This window comes from Cavia porcellus, unplaced genomic scaffold (genome assembly GCF_034190915.1).
Source record: "Cavia porcellus strain 051 isolate PalLab524CR breed Dunkin Hartley unplaced genomic scaffold, mCavPor4.1 scaffold_4, whole genome shotgun sequence".
Lineage (NCBI taxonomy): Eukaryota > Metazoa > Chordata > Mammalia > Rodentia > Caviidae > Cavia > Cavia porcellus.
The window spans coordinates 53,134,060-53,152,472 of NW_026947487.1; positions in this window are offsets into that span (position 1 = coordinate 53,134,060).

An 18,413-nucleotide genomic window follows, 5' to 3' on the forward strand; every position below is an offset into this window, starting at 1 on the left:
TGCGCCTGCCGGCCACATACTTTCCATGTCACAGCTCTGGCGGTTTCACATTCCGTTCCGTCGAGGAGGGAACAGTGTAACACACGGCGCTGTCACCATGGCTATTAATAACCTGGCTGCCTTCCAGCGCCACATGGGCTCAGGGAAAGCTCTGTCTCGGGCCACCCTGTTCGCAGAGAGATGCTTGCCCGATGAGGTGGCCTCTGGTCCCTTGCCGGCCACGTGAGAAAGTCCCCATTTTCCAGGCACACGTAAGCCCTGATTAGCACGAGAAGGTGGTCAGGAGGCCTCCGGGAGCTGTGGGTTGGTTTGTTTTTAAAAGGACTTAGGGAAACCATACACACACACACACACATACACACACACACACCTCGAGCTCTACCACACTCTATTAGCACTCTTTAGTCTTATTTCAGAAAACCAATGGAAGAAAAAAGAAGCCAGAAAATGGAATGGGCTGAGAAATGTTTCCATCCCAGTGCAGTTGTAGTTTAAGTAGGAGTTGGTATTTGAGCCCCTGATGGCAAGCTTGACAAAGGGAAGCCCAGATGCAGTGTTCACAGCAAACCCTGATTAAATCCAAGCAAGCAAATGGAACAAAAATAAAAGAAGAAGAAGAAGAAAAAAAAAATCCTTTTAGGATGTACTAAGGGACCAGAGCCAGAGGGATAAACTTGGAGGAAAAACCCCAGGACCCCCAGGTGGACTGCCTGCCCGCGCCCGCCCCCGTGTCCCACAGTCCCCCACACACCTGGAGTTTGCCCTTTCTCGACTCCCTTTCCAACTTCAGCCTTGCAAGAACCAGCCACACCCCGGTTCCTTCCTTCCTTCCTTCCTTCCTTCCTTCCTTCCTTCCTTCCTTCCTTCCTTCCTTCTTTCCTATCTTTCTGAAAACAAACTACATTTCCTTCTCAGAAACAACCCCTTTGGAGGATGGTGGTAGGCTCTGCAGTTTTCCACTGCACCCTAATCCCCCATCACTCATCTTGAACTCCCTTTACTACAGAGTTTGAGCATCACCCTGTGTAGGAAGCTGCCCAAGTCACATGCTTTTCCACACTTCCAGAACATCCCTTTGTCATCTTCTCACATCTGCATCTGCCACAGGGCTGAGTGTGTTGTTAGACGACATCCTGGTCTTTTTCCAGAGGGTTGTGAGGGGCTGGGTTGTGTGACCATGGTGGGGCTTTTAAGAAAATGAAGACAGTGGTTGATGCAGAGGGTGACACACAGCAGAGATTGCTGCTTCTGGCCAGGGTGGAGTAGCCAGATCTATATTTGACCACTGTCTCGGTAAAAAATGGATGCCATATATGAAATGAGTGACTTCATGACCAGACCCCAGGTGGTGAGATACAGGCGGCCTGGAGAGATGGGAACAGAGGAGACGAGCTCTGAAGATGCCCGGCTAGTGCCCTGCTGGGTGGACAGCATGGTCCCTCTAAAATGAGTTAATGAGTAATGGAAGACATCAGGGGCATCGGGAGAGCCATGGAGGGGTCCCAAGTGCGCAGCTGATTCGAGGTGAGGACACACTGCTGAGGAAAGGACCCTGAGCTGGGGAGCCATGGCCAGACAGTTAGGGTACCCACAGCGGACGGCAGAAGGCCTGACCTGGACTGACACCCCTTGTCCCAGTGCTGGTGACATGGAAGGGTCTTATCTGAGCAAAGTGGAGTATGTTTTCTACTGAGGCCCAATTCAATCTTTCCCAACAGGTCCTAAAACCAGGGTTTCATCTACCGCACAAGTCAGCTGTATCAGAATCCAGGCGAAGAGCATCTCGATGAATGCACAGCTTGTGACACTGTGCAAAATCATATTCCCAGTACCTGGCAGTGAGAGGTGTCCAAGAAAGAGACCACAGTGTGTAGTAGGTAAAATTCTTCGAGCACAAGGGGTCCAGATACGGCGCAGGTGGAAGAATTAGCAGACGAGGGTCAGGCATAGTCACCAGAACTCTGCTCTACACCTTCTGAGGCAAGTGCAGAGAAAGGAAAGGAAAACGAACCTGAAGCTAAATTCTGGGGAAAAAAAATCTTCAGAGCATACCAGGAGGGTGCGATGGATGGAGTTAACAGCAGTGTACTAGGAGAAAGGCTAGAGGGTTAGTCCAGGTCAAAAACAAGAAAGAGAAATGGTTCAGTAGAAAATAAGGAATTGTGTGTGTGTGTGTGTGTGTGTGTGTGTGTGTAGGGAGAGAGACAGAGAGAGAGACAGACAGAGAGACAGAGAGAGACAGAGACAGAAAGAGATAGAGATAGAGAGACTGACAGAGAGACAGACACAGAGAGAGACAGACAGAGAGAGAGAGAGAGAGAGACCGAGAGGTTTTCAACTGTGAGGAAACTTCAAGCAGCTGAAAACATGTGCCTGGACTTTCTAAAGGGAAAAGGTGGGAGACACTGAAATTCCTCTAGATTTGATGAAAATAAGAATTCTTTCCACACCGGAAGCTCAAAACACTCAAAGCACAGGAAACAGAAGAGAAGCTACAGCAAAGCACATCATGGTCAAACACAGAAACAGTGACAGAGGAAACAAGCAAGCAAACAAAACCATACAAACAAAAAACTCAAATGGTACCCAGAAGAAAAAGATCTTACATAGAGAGGAGGAAGGCAAAAATGAGAACAGAACTCTCTTAAGAAACAGTGAAACTGGCAAAGTAGCCAGAAAGCATCCCTAAAGCCCTCTCAATGTGGAATTCTGTAATCAGCAAACTACTTCCACAAAAGAAGCTGAAACGCACACTCTCTCAGACGAATGGGAGCTGGAGGAATTTGCCAGCTGCAGAGCCCTAAGGAGGCTCTTCCCTCAGAGAAGAAATGATAGGAGTTTTCTGGATGGCTCGGCATGGGGAAATCAAGGATCTCAGCAGAGAGAAGCACTCGGATAAACAGACAAGATGTTTTTATTACTTAAAAACACGTTTGCACATTGATACATAAGCAGAAATATCAGAATGCACTGTGGGTTTCTAGCATCTTTAGCAATAGAATGTTTGCTAGCAAAAGCCTAGAAATCTGAGGAGAAATGGAAATGACGCTGGTGAGGTCCTCACAGCAAGTGTAGTGTCCTGTGTCATGGATGTTTGGCTGTGGTGGATTGAAACGTGTTTCACATACTCTAAAGAAACAAACAAAAACCCAGCTCAATGTTATATTGACATAACATGATGGATGTCATCTCAGAACTCATATGCGACATTGTCATTTCTATGCATCACAAGAGAAAAGTGGAGTTACAAAAAGTATCCAATCCAAAAGAGAGCATAAGACAGGTAAAGTGAAAAAAAATAAAAGAAAAGGAGAAAAAAAGAACAAAAGGGGGATCGATTAGGAAGAGGAACAAGCAGGAAGGTGGTTTAAAACTACCCATGGCAACAATCAACTCACACCAAGTGTAACTATTCTAAATGTCACAATTGGCAGGTAAATATTTTCAGATTAGGCCAAAAACCAAGACCCAACTCTGCTGCACAAAATAAGCACATGGTAAATACAGACAGAAAAGTGTTTGCAAATAAAGAATGCCTGGGGATTTAGCTCAGTGGCATAAGCATGTGCTTGGCAAGCACAGGGTCCTGAGTTTGATTCCTGGTACAAAAAAATACAGAAAGTAAAAGAATGGAGAAAATATTATATATTTAGTAACCCAGCAAAACTGGAATGTCTGAACTGGTATCAGAAAAGAGAAAATGAGAAAAAAAAAAATGAAAGCAAAGATGAGTAAAATCATTTCAGGAGAGTGCACAATAACCATACATGTTTATGCACATAGTAACAGATACTATAAATGTATGAAAGGTACAAATCATATCTTGGTGAAGGACATATATTCAAAATATACAAGCAAATTTCAAGCTATGTAATAAGAACTCAATAACAAATAGCCAAAAAACGACAGTGAGTAGATACTTCATGACAGAAGATACAGAGATGGAAGCCAAACAGGTGAACGGATATTTGACATCACCGGTCACTAGGGAAGGGTGAACCAGAACACCAATATGATGTCACTGTGCACCATCTCACACAGATTCCCATGATCATGTGCTATGGGAGATGGGGGAGAATTTGAATGAACTCTGCTCTTGGGACAACCACTTAGAAAACAACTTGGAAATTTGTAAAAAATGCAATCATTTATGTCTCATACATTTCTTCTGTGTCTTCCCAGGAGAAACAAAAGGAGGTGTGTGGACAAAGGTAGGTACAGAGATGCTCCTTGTGTCTTTACTGGTAACCATCCCCGTGTGCCCAGAGGCGCCATTTCTGAGCAGCCCCACGCTGCTCTTGAGTGTGTCTGATATCTACTGCTGACAAAACCTTCGCATGTCTCTTTACCTGAAGAGTCCTGAAATTTCTTTATCTGTAATGGGAGTTAACAAACCCATCAACTCATTTTTAAAAGATGGGTTAAGTTCCTTGTTTCAGTCTTGGGGACCCTCAGACCCAGTCAGGTGACAACCCTATCTCCTACTATCCTACCACCTATCATCCTACAGACAGCATCCTACCTGACACCTACTTACCCGCCATCCTACCATCCATTGTAGCTCATGTCTAGATGAGCCCCCAAAGCCTTATATGCTCATAGTAGAGCTTTTCAGAGTTGGTTAGGTCCAGTGTGTCTGATATTGTGAGTAAAATGTATGAAAGGTACAAGATTATTCCACTGGCTTTTTCTTTTTTTCTTTTTTCTTTTTCTTTTTCTTTTCTTTTTGAAATAGGATCTCTCTATGTAGTTCAGGCTGCCCTTGAACTCACAATGTAGCCCAGACTGGCCTTAAACTCACAGCAATCCTCTTGCCTCCGCCTCTTAAGTACTGGGATTACAGGCGTGTGCCACCACACCCAGCTTCCACTGATTTGTTTGGCACAATGCTGTGTGTGCATGATGGGAAGGTGGTACTTCCCAAAAGGCGTGTAGCCTGGATGGGAAAGGCTGGCTCCCTTCGCTCCTGCTGCCTCCTGCCCGCTCTGCCATGCTTCCCTCTGCCCTGCACTGTGCCTTGAACCAGACAGCTATGGACTGAAGCCACTACAAACTGAGCTAAAATAAACTTCCACTCCTTTAAAAAAAAAAAGGTGGGAGGACATTTTTTTTTCCTGTGGTGTAGGTAGCCATAAGACAGAGTTTTCCCAAATAAAAGAATAAACTATTGGTGCGCACGACCGCATGAATAGCTTCAAGGTGACCATGCTATAGGAAGGTAAAGGCACAGCCCCATTACTTCATCTATATACACTTTGATAAGAATCAAACAGACCCGCAGGCTCAGAAAGTGGTTGTCTGGGAAAGAAGGGGCAGATTGAATCACTTCGGGGTGCAAGGAAGTCTTGGGGGTGATGTGCTTGTTACCCTGATGTTTTGCTGGCTCTACATCAGGCATGGGTAGACACTTAACAACTGCAGGTTTGACGTGCAGTTTATTACAAGGCAGTGATGCATGACTGAAACCATCAGAAAAAGAGAGGGGAAGTGTTAGAGGGCCATGGGAGGAGCTGTCACCGCAGAAAGGCACAAAGCTCAGCTCAGAAGCTCCCTGGAAAAGATGCTTCCTTGAGAGTCTGTGTGTCTCTTGCACTGGGAGTCCATACTCAGCTCTGAACCCTTGCACATGACCGTCGTTCACCTCCTCCTTGTAACTGACGGATGGACCAGAAGAAGAACGGCTTCACCTCGTGTGACACTCAAGGTCAGGATACAAGGCCAGGTCAGACGTAAGCTGGGGCATGTGGGAGAGAGACTTGGGGGTGAGCGAGGGAGTGTTTATCAGAGCAGCAGAGCTGCTGGGGTAGAATAAACACCACCTAGAGCAAAGGGTTTGCCGCAGTGTTCGAGCAGAGGCAGCCCACAGCATACAGGCCTTCCAGAGTCTCACAGCTTTACCGTGGGACCAGGCACGGAAAGCTGGTGGCTTTCCTATGCGCACAGTGATGCTTACAGCTCTATGGGCTCACATAACTCATTTGTCTGGGTCTGATTTAAAGAGTGAAAGCCCAGTAGCGTCTTTTGCTCAGACTGGTTGGCCAAGGCCTCCAGCAAGAGTATTGCATGCATGGAGGGACCTTGTCCCCTGCAGCTGGTTGAGCAGTTGCCCAATGTTGCTTGACTCCCGATCTGCAGAGCCGAGGGATTCGTTCAGAGCAATCTTGGGAGTTTCCTAGATCAATTTTGCTAAGGGTTCATTAGCAAGATTCCCTAGAATACCATCTGCAAACCTGAATTGTTAACTTGAGGGAGCTAATTGTTTCTTACAAGTTCCTTAAATTAACACTGGCGTTATTTTCTGAGCAAAATCTCAACCTTAATCACCCACAAGGGCATCTTACAAGCTCACCATGCGATACCAAATAAACACAGCACATTAGACATCGCCTGGGAGAGTGACGAGAGGTGAGAACAGAAATCCTGGAAAGGCAGGGTGGTCAGTCACGGAGGATATTCTTCTTTGGAAGCAAGATTTATTTTCCCTCTAAAATTACATTGAAGATAAAAATGGAAATCTAACTGGAAAGCATCACAGAATATTCAAAGTCATATTCATTCTACTGAAATGGGCTCAAGGTGGCCTCCTCATACTAAATGTATAGCTCGCTCAAGCTGAAGTCCCTGAACACGGCACTGTGGTTGATCGCTGTTTTACCAGGAAGCCGATTAGATATGACAGGGTGAACTCGACTTATGGAGCCCCACAGGTAGAACTGTCACTTGATAAAATGTTTACTTCCTCTCATCAAAACTGCCCCAAATCCAGCTGTATCCCTTCAGGAGAGTCCTGAGAAGCAGCAGCCAGGGAAGCCAGTCCTTGACAGTAGGGGACCCCCATGTGGGATAGAGGGTCAGGAGTGACAGTGTCTCGCTCTGTCCCTGGGTGGGACAGGAGTGACAGAGATTCACTCTATCCTTACCATCACTTCTTGTGACCCACATATTTTTTTCAATCAGACTTACGAAACATTCTTTTATCCCTACCAAACCTGAACAGCACCTGCTGCCACATTTAGAAATAAACAGGCTGTGCTTCTCCGTGGAAAGCGACACCAGGTGAATGTTGTTCCTATATAGCATTCCGGTGAGTGATCACGTGTCACTCTACAGAGGACAAAAGAGGTGTTCTATGTTCACCAATTAACAAGGCTACTGTAATTTAACATACGGCTATGAAGGTCCTCTGAAAGTAAGTTCTGCTTTGAGGCTGTGCAATTGGGGATAAACAGCTGTGCTGGGAAAGCCCTCCCAGGAGGCCACAGCTTTCCGGGGGTTGCTGTGTCCCTTTCTCCCTGTGCTCTGCTGCTCGTTTGGCCGCTGATCGTGTGCTGGGGGTAGGGGAAGCAGGATACTTTCCCCGGGAACGACTGTGTTTGAACCATATTTGAACTTGCTAATCCAAACCCAGGAAAGTCAAAATTGTGTCCAACTATGTGACTTTCCAAGTCTGAGACAAAATAAAAACTAGAGGATGACATCACAGGGATTCCTGGACTGAGGGGGGACACAGGGAGTACGGTCGTAACTTCGGGCCGAGTCAGGAGCTATATAAGGAAAGCTATCATCACCACTGCCAGCAGATACATGTGATGCACCAGGCTTCCTGTTAATAAAGCAAATATGGATGAAATAAGAAGGTAAGCAGGTCGCACTCAGGTTGGAGGAGCCCTGGACCTCCCTGCCTGTGCGCAGCCAGACAGCAATCCTGTCCACGCCAGCCCGAAGCTCCAAGCACAAGCTGGGACAGTTGGACCTGCTCCAGGGAGGAGTCAGGAGCGCATGATGCAACCCGACTCTTTGGAATGTGGACGCTGAGGCGTGAATCACCTGATGGGATTCGCCTCGGTCCATTTAAAGACATCACTCAGAGAAGTTCTGCCTGCAACTGCTGTCCAAATCACAGGGCTTTCTCTTTGGACATTAAATGACATTCCCAGCTGCTCTTAGCAGCAGGTGGCAGGACGCTGCAGCCCTGGTGGACTGTGCTGGGTGGATGCCTCTCAGGCACCTGAGGATCTGGAATGAGTATGCCAGAAAGAGCCAGAGAGCCGAGATTCTCTGGTGCCCAGTCACCTCCCAGCCAGGTGACCCTGAATAAACATGCTACCCTGCTAAGCTTTCATTTTCTTCCTTTTAAAGATTAAAGTTATAGTTCTTCAATTTTCCATTGTGTAAAGGTCACATGAGGTTCAAGAGAGAAAGTGTACACCCATGCTTGATAGATGCTGATATCCTGGACACTGGTCATTGTGACAATCATGGAACCATTTTTACTATGGTAGAATCAGGAACTTCAGGCAGGGGTGTAGTCAAAGTACAGGCATAAAGGAGCATGGCCTGAGAACATTTTCTGCTACTTTCTCAGTGAGTCTTGGGTATTCTGTTATTCCTTCTGCCTGTTTCTGCCACTGAATGTCATCTGAGAGGTGACAGTTGCCTACATGAATCCAGACTGATACTGAGATGGAGTCTCAAGGGAGACTGGAGGTGGACCCTGAATCTTGAGGTGCCTCCTCTGTACTGCTCTTTGCTCTACACTCATCTGCCCTAATTCCTGTCTTGGGAGGTCTCAGTGGCCCAGAGGTCACCTCAGCTCAGTGAGGTCCCAGCTGTGCTTGGGCTGCACCTATGGGCCTGGTCCAGGAGCGTCACCCACACAGGACCAGGCACCCAGTATCACCTCTCCCAGGTACCATATTTTCACAATTCCTCAGGGATATTAAGAAAAGCATTTCCAATAATAACAGAAAAGGTGAAGGTGAGTTTCCAGTGAATTGGGGCATAAACAGTAAAGGCATGACTCAGTACCCAGAAGGACCTTCAAAAGGAAAGAAATGGATTGGCTGATGCCCTGGGAAGACCTCTTTATCCCATGGGTTGGGCCTTGGTTATTTATGACTTAATTTAGACCGACTGTCTTAGAATTCTTGTTTGCAAATGCTTGGGACAGTGCTGGGTTCAGAGTCACTGCAAATATAAGTTTGTTCAATAAACACTAAGTACAAAAACATAAATATTGAGCACACTAGAAAAGTCACACTCAGCCCTCCTGGCCATGGTGCTGCAGACCGATTGCAATTTTCTTTCATGACCCTGTCCCCACTGAGAGCCTCGAATCACCAGGGCTGGGGTCTGTGTCTCCTTCCTTCATTCCCTTGTGTCTCCACACTTATCCACACTGTCCATAGCACCAGCCCATAATAGGAAGGCAGAATTCCTTGCTGGACAAAGCCCCAAAGCAAAGGATGAGTGAATGGATAGAAAAAAATCAGCCTTCACTTGTCCACGTATTTAAAACTCCAGTGTACGATGTAAAAAAAGACACCTGCACATCACAGGACCTGGAGGTTTCATTTCTTTGTCAAGCCCAATTTGAAAGCAATGAATCTGTTTTCTAGTGCAAAGAACCCTGTCTGACTCCACAATATGATTCTCTTAAGATGCCTCTTGTCATTTTGAGAAATTTGAGAAATGCAAACCAGGAAGGAACAGTTTGCACTGGGAGAAATTTGAGTAGTGGATCCATCAGCTGACAGCCACACTCCAGAAATGAGTCTTTAAGGAAAAGAACAGCCGGGCTGCCAAGGAGAAGCCCAGGGCCGGGTCCTCCCGGGCACCCAAGAGTGCACTTCTGACCTGGGAGTTGCTGCTTGTAAGCGAAGGCCGGGGCTCAGCTGATGCCAGCAGAATTATCAAGTGACCCATGTGAGCTCACCGACTCCACCTTCTGGTGTGTGACCTTCACAGTCTGATGACTGAAGGTTTAAAATCTTTAAGGGTGTTTTCTACTCATCAAGCAGAGATTGAAAATCTCTATGTTTAAATTTTCAAAAGCTATTGCAATAAAAGACACATTTCAAAACGAAGGAGAATATTTTAAGTATGGAGGTGATTTGCAATGTCTTTTAATGTAGTTCATTTTAAAAATTTAAATATTGTGTGGCCCTTTTTTTGACCAAATAAAAACATAACAGCGTGTCTCACTCACCTCATCCAGTGGACCTGGCGCTGGTGACTTCTGCTCTTCTTCAAAGCCCCGTGACCTTGAAAAGGGAAGTTTTGCACTCTTTTAGAATATCGAGGAAGCCAGGACAGTGTCACCAGCCACTCGGGGATGAGGACTCCAGATGCATCAGAAAGCGGCAAGAAAGGTGCGCTGAGAATTTGCAGCGAGGGGAAGGATTTCCAGAAGGCTAATGGCAATGCCTCTCACTGCAATCAATTTTCTAAAATCTGTCTGTGCATCGCCATCTTTTAATTAAACCACGTGCATTTCCTTCCAAGAGATAGTTGAAGATTTATAATCTTTATAACAACGTGTTTCTTTGGTGTTACCTACTGTGAGCCTTGTTCTACTTAATTTTGCTCTGCCATATCCATCCTCTCCCTTAGCAGAATAAAAATAAAGTAAAATAGGTGACAAACAAAAATATTTCCTCTGTTTATGGAAGAATAAAATGGTATTCTAGTAAAGGGCATTTGGAAATATGAGCTAAATGACTTATGCATTTAGCATTGACCAAGGAAACCCATTCACAGTAGAGAAATCTGCTGTTACACACGGTACCACCAAAAATGGGACACTGTGATGTTTGCAAACTTGTGTCTTGCAGCAGTGGGGCTGATAGGGAAGGAAAGAGAGGACACAGCGTCCAGTAATGGGGACACACTGAGTGCACCTTGGTCCTCCTCGTGGTGGGCACTGAGGGCTGTGACCCTCCAGGATGAATCCTTTTACCCGCCTCAGTGGTCAGGGTATTTAACTAAGAAGAATTTGTGTATGCTCATGTATACCTGGATAGCTATATGAAAATGGGCTTGAGTTTGGTAACTTAAAATATCACCTACAAGACAACAATATTACCTACAAAAATGATGGAAGGAAAGGTCAAGACTATAAATGATTCCTTCTGATCACACATTATCTTGTATAACAGGCAAAGAAATCATGTAAACACAATATAGTGTTAAGCAAAATAAGAGTTAGAAAGCTAAATCATAAATATCAGAAGGAAAGTGAAAACAAGTAAGTAGAGAAATTATTTAGAAGGTTGGTAGCATGTCTACACAGAGAAGAAAATTGTAGTGACTTGAAATAATATTAATGGGCTATGCCCCCCTGAGTTAAATATTAAAGAGCTGGAGAAAAATCTTATTCTTTTTAATAATCATATTGTGGAGCTGGAGGTTTAGCTCAGTGGTTCATGAGCCTGTCTGCCTAGCAAGCTCCAGATCATGACCTCGATCCCCAGTGCAAAAAATAATAATAATAATAATCATACTGTCGATGATAGTACTGACACCAAGTATTTTAGAACTGTGCTGTATACTGTAAGTGTAATAAGTTTGGAGATAGAGCAGAACTATGCTATTGCCAGTGAGGACTGGGGTTTTCAGTGAGAAAGAAATGAAGATAGAATTATAAACATGATGAGATAAATAAGAACATGTCCTGACTTTGGTTCAAAATGAGCAGGCAGTGTGAACTCACGCTGTTTCACCTTTATGAAAAGTGTGCATGAAAGGGGGTGTTTTTTAGCTCCGCCTCTAACAAACTAGAAATAGTGACTGACTGTATTATGGTTTTCCAGGAGACAGAACCCTAGGGTGTGTGAGAGAGGATTTGCTAGGGGATTGGCTCACATGATCACAGGAAAGCTATCTTAGTTGGCATCTCGATCAGACTGGGAAACCCTGGAACATCAGTAAAACCCATTTTGGGGTTCTGTGCAGTTGTCTGACATGTGGAAGAGCAAACCAAGGGAGAGCTTCTCCCTGGAAAGGGTGGGCGCTCCAAGCCAACAGGACGGAGGCCCAGATAGAACAAAACTGGATGGAGGAAGTCCACCCACTATGCTCACTGTCTCTATCCCTGTGTGCCATGAGGTGAGCAGCTTTCCCTCGCCAGGCCCTTCCGCCACCACGTCCTGTCCTGCCACAGAGCTAAAGCAATGGAGCCAGCAGACCCTGGATTGAGACCTCTGAAATCATGAGCCAGGCCATCTTCCTCCTCAGGTTCATTTTTGAAGTTATTTTGCCGCAGTTACGGAAAGCCAGCACAGTCACTTCAGAGCCTGAGGACCAACAGTGGCACTTCCTTCTGGGCATAGACAAGTTCCTTCAATAACTAAAATGCAAGAAATAAAAACTTGTGAGGCTAAGTATCAAAGACATTCAAGAGATAAATCAGTATTGCAAAATATAGACCAACGGAAAATCCTAAGTCAGACAAACTTGGAGAGAAAAAAATAAAACCAGGATACTCAAAAATATGAAGGAATTACTTTTCTTTCTTTCTTTCTTTCTTTTTTTAGTGTGAGAATAGAACTGATGTTACACTTTGAAAGAACACTAAGATTTCTATCGAAACATCTGTGAAAGAGATGACACAGGCGTCAGATTTGCCTCCAAAGGTGGCAGGGAGGACTGCAAGACAAGATTACAGGTGACACAGATTTGAACACTGTACCCTTCTTTGCGTGCCCTCTGAGCCTGTGTGGGTGATGCACCCACAGGGGCCAGGCCCACTAGTCTTACTCTGCCATGGGAGACCAAACCATCTAAGCGTCGGCCGGAGCTGTCGCATTCCCTGGCCATTGGCACAGTACAATTCTTGTGCATGCACTGCTGCCTAAGACTTTAGGAAGATGGTGGCTCACGCGAACCCTAAATGCCTCCCCCTGTGCCTTTTCAAGAGAGACGAAAGGAGGACTGAGCTCCTCACCTGTGGCCCAGTGAGTACTGGGGATAATACCTAATTTTCCCAGGCCATTTCCATGGGGCAGGCTTTACTATCAGGGTTGTAGGCACGTGCACGCTTTTAAATCTCAAAACACTCCACGTGTGACTACCAGCTTCCTAGTGTGGCGAAGATGGATGCACCTGGAGATTAATTAAATTTCCCTAGGTCTTGCAGTGGGCACCGCAGGTGGGCGCTGGGCAGCAGTCAATGATTTGGTTCCTGTTATTACTGTTGTTGTTGCTGTTTTAAATCAACATCGATCACTGACATTCATTTAAAAGCCTTGGTGAGACGGTAGAAGGGACAGGTAAGCCCAGGAGGACACCTTGGAGCACATTCAGTTTGGTTCCTCAGCCCGAAGACGTTTCTTTAGACAGCTGTTTAAATACAGTGCTGAGCAGGAAGGAATGGGAAAGAAGGACCAAGAAGCCCTGTGACAGTGCCTGCATCCTCGCGGCCTGAGCCAGAAGTCAGGGGAGCATTAGTAGTCACCTCTCCCCTGGGAGCACGGATCCCACAGCCACCCCATCCGCTGCTTGAGACAGCATCCCCAGTAAGGAGCGGCAGTCTTGCAAAGATCTGCCCTGGGGATCACAGACCAACTTGCATCCCCCTGGATGAAGGTCTCCTGCTTAGGACTCTTCCAGAAATAACTACAAACACTGGCTCATCACTCCTCCCGAGGCTTTCGGGGGCTGTGAAACATCCTTTTTGCCCATCGTCCCCACGATTCTGCTGATGCCAATGCCTCCCTTGTCCTCCACGTCTAATTAGCCGACTGGAAATCGGCTCCAGGCTGCCACCCCATCACCCCTCCTGTTCCCAAGCTACCGGAACAGTTGGCTCCAAAGAGCAGCTGTAAGGTGCTTTTCAATCCCTGTCCCCCACAAACTGGCCAAAGGCTTTCTTGAAAGAAAACAGCTCAAGACAGACATAGAGAGTGAGACTCTCTGTGTTTGATAATAAACCGGCCACTGGGGAAGGGGTTCAAATACAGCATCGTTACTCCAATGACGGCCACTCTTCTGGTTCCAGTGGGGACTAAGCAGTATGTGCTTTCTACTCCTGCTGTGGAACCGTCACACAAAGGCCTGGATAGAAATGTCAGAAGGGTTACAGCTTCCTCCTGCATCCAGAAGCCAAGGGGAAGAAGGGAAGCTGGTCTAGCGGCAGGGGGCACAGGGGCCCTCTGCATAGATGGAGTGTCAGCAGCCCAGCACCCCCTCCTGACCTGAGGCGGTCCGGTGCCTACAGACCCATTCTGAGGCAAGTGGGTAAGAGAGTTACCAACAAGCCGGGCCTGGAGGTGCATGCACACAATCCCGGCTCTCTGGAAGGCTGGGGCAGGAGGACTGCAAGTTCGAACCCAGTCTGGGTGACTTCGTCACTCAGCCAGAACTTTTCTCAAAATAAAATATTAAAAAAATACAAAGGACCGAGGATGTAGCTCGGCACAGAGGCCCTGGGCTCAGTGCTCAGTACCAAACAGAAAAGCATCACTAGACGAGCGGAGAAGAAAAGAAGGCAACGCACCACAAGATTCACAGCAAGACAGCACCCAAGAGCCAGCGCGGGTGAGGAGGTGAAGGTAAGAATCAGAGTGAGGGAGCCGCACCTGTCTTCTTTATTAGCGCATATTTGTAGTACGTGTGTTCGCAGTCCTTGGAGGGATCGGGGCCTCTTCATCCTGCCCCTTCCCTTCCCTCCATCTCTCCGTCCCCCGGCCCTGGAAGATCTCTCTCCCTGGGTACTATCATCCATCTTTTATTCTGCTCTTTAATTCATTCATATTTTGAAGCCCTCTTACGTCCTCTGCAGTCTATGAAAAGCCAGATTGGGTGAAAGTGAGTGCCTCAATTCTCTCCTAACTATTTAGAGCAGAGAGACTGTCACCATACGGCTATCCAAGCCACCCGCCCAAGAAGAGGGCCATGCTGTAACCTGGATGCCTGGACACCAGGCGCAGTCTGGGCTCTCCCTTGAGACAATCTTCCTGCATCTGTGAGGACAGACCTGAGGACGGATGCCTCACACCTCCAGGACAATGCCTGAGACAGCAGGTGCCTCGGGGGCCCTGGAAACAGCGGTGCTGCCCTCACAGGGTGACACTGTGGCATTTTATGCCATTCCCCCACATCCAAACAACCACAGGAACACTGGCAAATCCCGTTCCCCAGGACCTCAGAGCTGAGATGGCCGGATGCTGAGCGTAGTGATGGTCTCTGGGCAGTGTCACACTAGGACACCAGCCAGGAAGCCGGGGGATGTGACAGCCTTTGCTGACGACAGCCTTCCCAGATTACCAAAGACAAATACTGAGTCCTTGCGGGTTGATCTCAGCCACATGTGTTTGCTGAACGTTACCGGCTCTGGGCTTCGGGCCACTCCTGTGTGACACAGTGGCTGCCCTTGGTGTTCCCTGGGAACTTCCGTCTCTTACACTCTGCACTGCAAAGTTTCACTGGTATTTTTCCTTTTCTTTTCTTGTTTTTCTCTTAAATGTCATAAATAGAGTTTGCCATAAAACTTACACTTTGGAGCTCATCTCTGTGTCAGATACCCCGGACAAATGAGAGAACTGTTTTGGCTGATGGATGGAGACCTTTCTGGTTTCCATGGTAACTCAGGCTGGTGACACAGGAGAAAGCCTGCTGATGTGGGCATGACAGAATCTTTCAGGCTGAGAGACAGGAACCAATGTGGAAAGCACATTTGCTTCCGGCTGAAGGTTACAAGTGATCTGCCACACACGGGTCTCCTCCATGCAGTCACACGGAAATGACAGTTTAGCGTCTTCTACACCAATGTCTATGCCAGCAACCCTGCTGTCTGAAACACCCAGCCAGTCCATAGCGCAGACAGTGGATTCAGTGTTATTTCTCAGGGCTGAGGAAAGAGATCTTGGTTCTGTCCATGCAGCTGTCACTGGTCAGCGGGGTTTGTAAGAATTCCTGTACGCCGGTGAGCAATGCTTTCCAACAGATGTGCAGTGGCTGAGATTACAAGGCAGGTGCTTCCTGTGCAAACTTTGGCCGCCATCACTTGACAACCACACGATTCATTATGCCTCAGCAGGTGAATGCCTGACCCATGAAATCCTTTTTATTGGTTGCAAGATTTTAAATGTAAAGAATGTTTGTTTCTTTGATCATCAAAGAAATGCATTAATAATCCCAGAGGAGCTTTAGGTGCTGCAGGTTGATTGTGAGTCTGAAGGTACAGAATTGCTTCATTTATACCCTACAAACATGTTCCCTCAAGGCATCCATGTTTCCAGCCACACTGCCCAGCTGTAATTGCTAATGGGGTCACGTGGAGCTATGACTGCCGTCCCATGCACAGCAAGCTGGAATCTGGAACCCCACGAACACATTCGCACGATCCCCAAGTCCCCCTTTCCCAAGGGACACAACCTGGATTCCACTCCAGGGCCTCAGTGAGCCCACTGAAAGGCTCGATGGTCAGCGCACAGTCAGCTTAAGAAACTGGGAACTCTGGTCTCAGGCGTCCACGTCAGTGGAGAGTCATAAACAAGACACGCCGCGTTTTGAAGTGACCTCGGTATCTTGAGTACCTGAGGCCTAGGGAGCCAAGGGATTGGTCTCCTTCTTCTGTTTTTCACAGCCTAACCCTTTCCCCACGCATCACTGGGGAGCAAACCCAGGACCCCATGCCCTCCTCCCAGGAGCCAGCCTGGGTCTGGGTGGACCACGTCCCTTCTGTGGAGACAGATCTGCGCATGGGATCCGAAAGCCCACCTGCTCTGCGGAGCAAACCCCACCACAGTAAAGGTCTCCCTGCTTCAGGCCCAGAGCAAGCAGGGGCCTGTGAGCTGCAGGAGGACGGGCTGGTGCTGTCTGTGGAACCAACCTGGTGAGAGGAGCAAGGGACTTGGAATTTCATGCTGGCTCAGGTGCTAATTTTCCTGTGACCTCAGCCAAATCCTAGAAATTGTCCCTTTCTGTGAAGCAAAGATAATGGACGAAGCCCCTCCCATCCCCAGGAAAGGGTACAGATTAATTAGTGGCTCATTTGAGATGCAAAGCGCCCAGGCCACAGCCAGGCCCTGGGCAGAACAAAGGAGGGGCCAGTCATCCAGCCGCCGGGATCCCACCACAGACGCTGCGGGGATTTGTCTGTGCCACAGCGGGGCAGGGACCCATCATTAGCCTGCTCACTGCGGCTGGCCCCTGGGACTGGTGGACCAGCTAGCTGCAGGGGGGCCTGCGGGGTGCAGTCGAGGGTGCTGTGCTGCAGGGGGCGCCCGTGGGCACGCTCGGCGCCAAGGCAGGCTGGGAGCATTTCCCCTGCTCCCAGGCAGCTCCGGAGGGCAGATGGAAGGTGAGCATTTCCTTTCCAAGGAAAAATGAAATCCGCTGCTCAGGATGGCTGCAACAGGAAGTCACTTTTTAAAAGTCCGAAAGAAAGTGCGCTAAGGGTTACACATAGGCGCGCTCACACACGGGCACACACAGACGCACACATACGCGCATGTCCGAACCATATGTGAACGCCACACACGCACACGCAGGTGCAAAGCATAGCTCAGCTTGGGAAGAAGCGGCCAGGTGGAAACAATACCTTTTTAGTAAAGGCGGCTTGGAGGGCGCACTTTCCGGAGAGGCGTGGGCGAGGTATTCCTCCCTGTGCCCAGTTCCCAGAGCCCAGCAGGGGAGAAGACAAGGAGACAGGCAGGTGGCTCCTGCAGGAAGCCACACAGCAGCGCCTTCCCAGGCGGTAGTTCCTGCCTCACTGGCTGCAACTCTCCACGGCCAGAAGAACCCCAGATGGAGGCCGCTGGGGGGCTCAGCGTGGACCACCCCAAAACATGGGCCCTCGGAGGAAGCAGGAAGGGCTCCCTGAGGGTCCCCACCACGGGTCTTCCACGCTACATCCAGGTGTCACCAGGGCCGTGTCAGAGCATACGGGTGTCCCTGAGCCTCCTCCTGGCCATGGAGCCCTGGCATAGGTCCTTTACATCCGGCCCATGGTGGGCTCGCCCAGGTCCACCTACCCCTTCTCACAGATCCCAGCCGAAGCCCGTGGCCTCTGAGCGCTGCCCTGGCCCTCCTCTCCCTTCCCCAGCAGCCCCACTCCTGGAACCCGGTGCCCTGGGCATTGCGGCACTTCTATTTTTGGCTTCTGTGACTTCCGGAGGTAGCAGTGGGCTTCGGGTGGCCTGCGGCTTGTTCCCCCTGGAAGCCATCGGGCTGACAGGGAAAGGTCGTCATGACCGCTGATGGATGAGGAAACTGAATCCGGGGCTGAGGCGGTCATCACAGGGCTGGACTATAGAGCAGCCGGCTTCCGAGGGACGGAATTAAGTCCCTAGCCTGGGTGTGGGGACAGAGGCCGCCACCAGAGGACCCTGGCGACCTGTAAAGGGCCATTTCCCATCACGCCCAGACTCCCACAGAGGGGTGGCACACGCCATCCTCTCTGAGCCTCTGCCCTCAGACTCCAGCAGGGTGGGGACACTGAGTGACCCCAGTGCCCATACACAAGCCAGTTCCACAGAGCCCAGTGTTCGGGTCCTGCCCCAAAACATCTCTACCTGAGACATCCTTTCTAGTCTCCATCTTCTCTGTGTGAAATCTTTTCTCTTTGTCTTCTCTTTCTTTCTCAGAAGGGGGTTCCCTGTGGTGGACCTGAAGTGATTCCCATCTAGAAA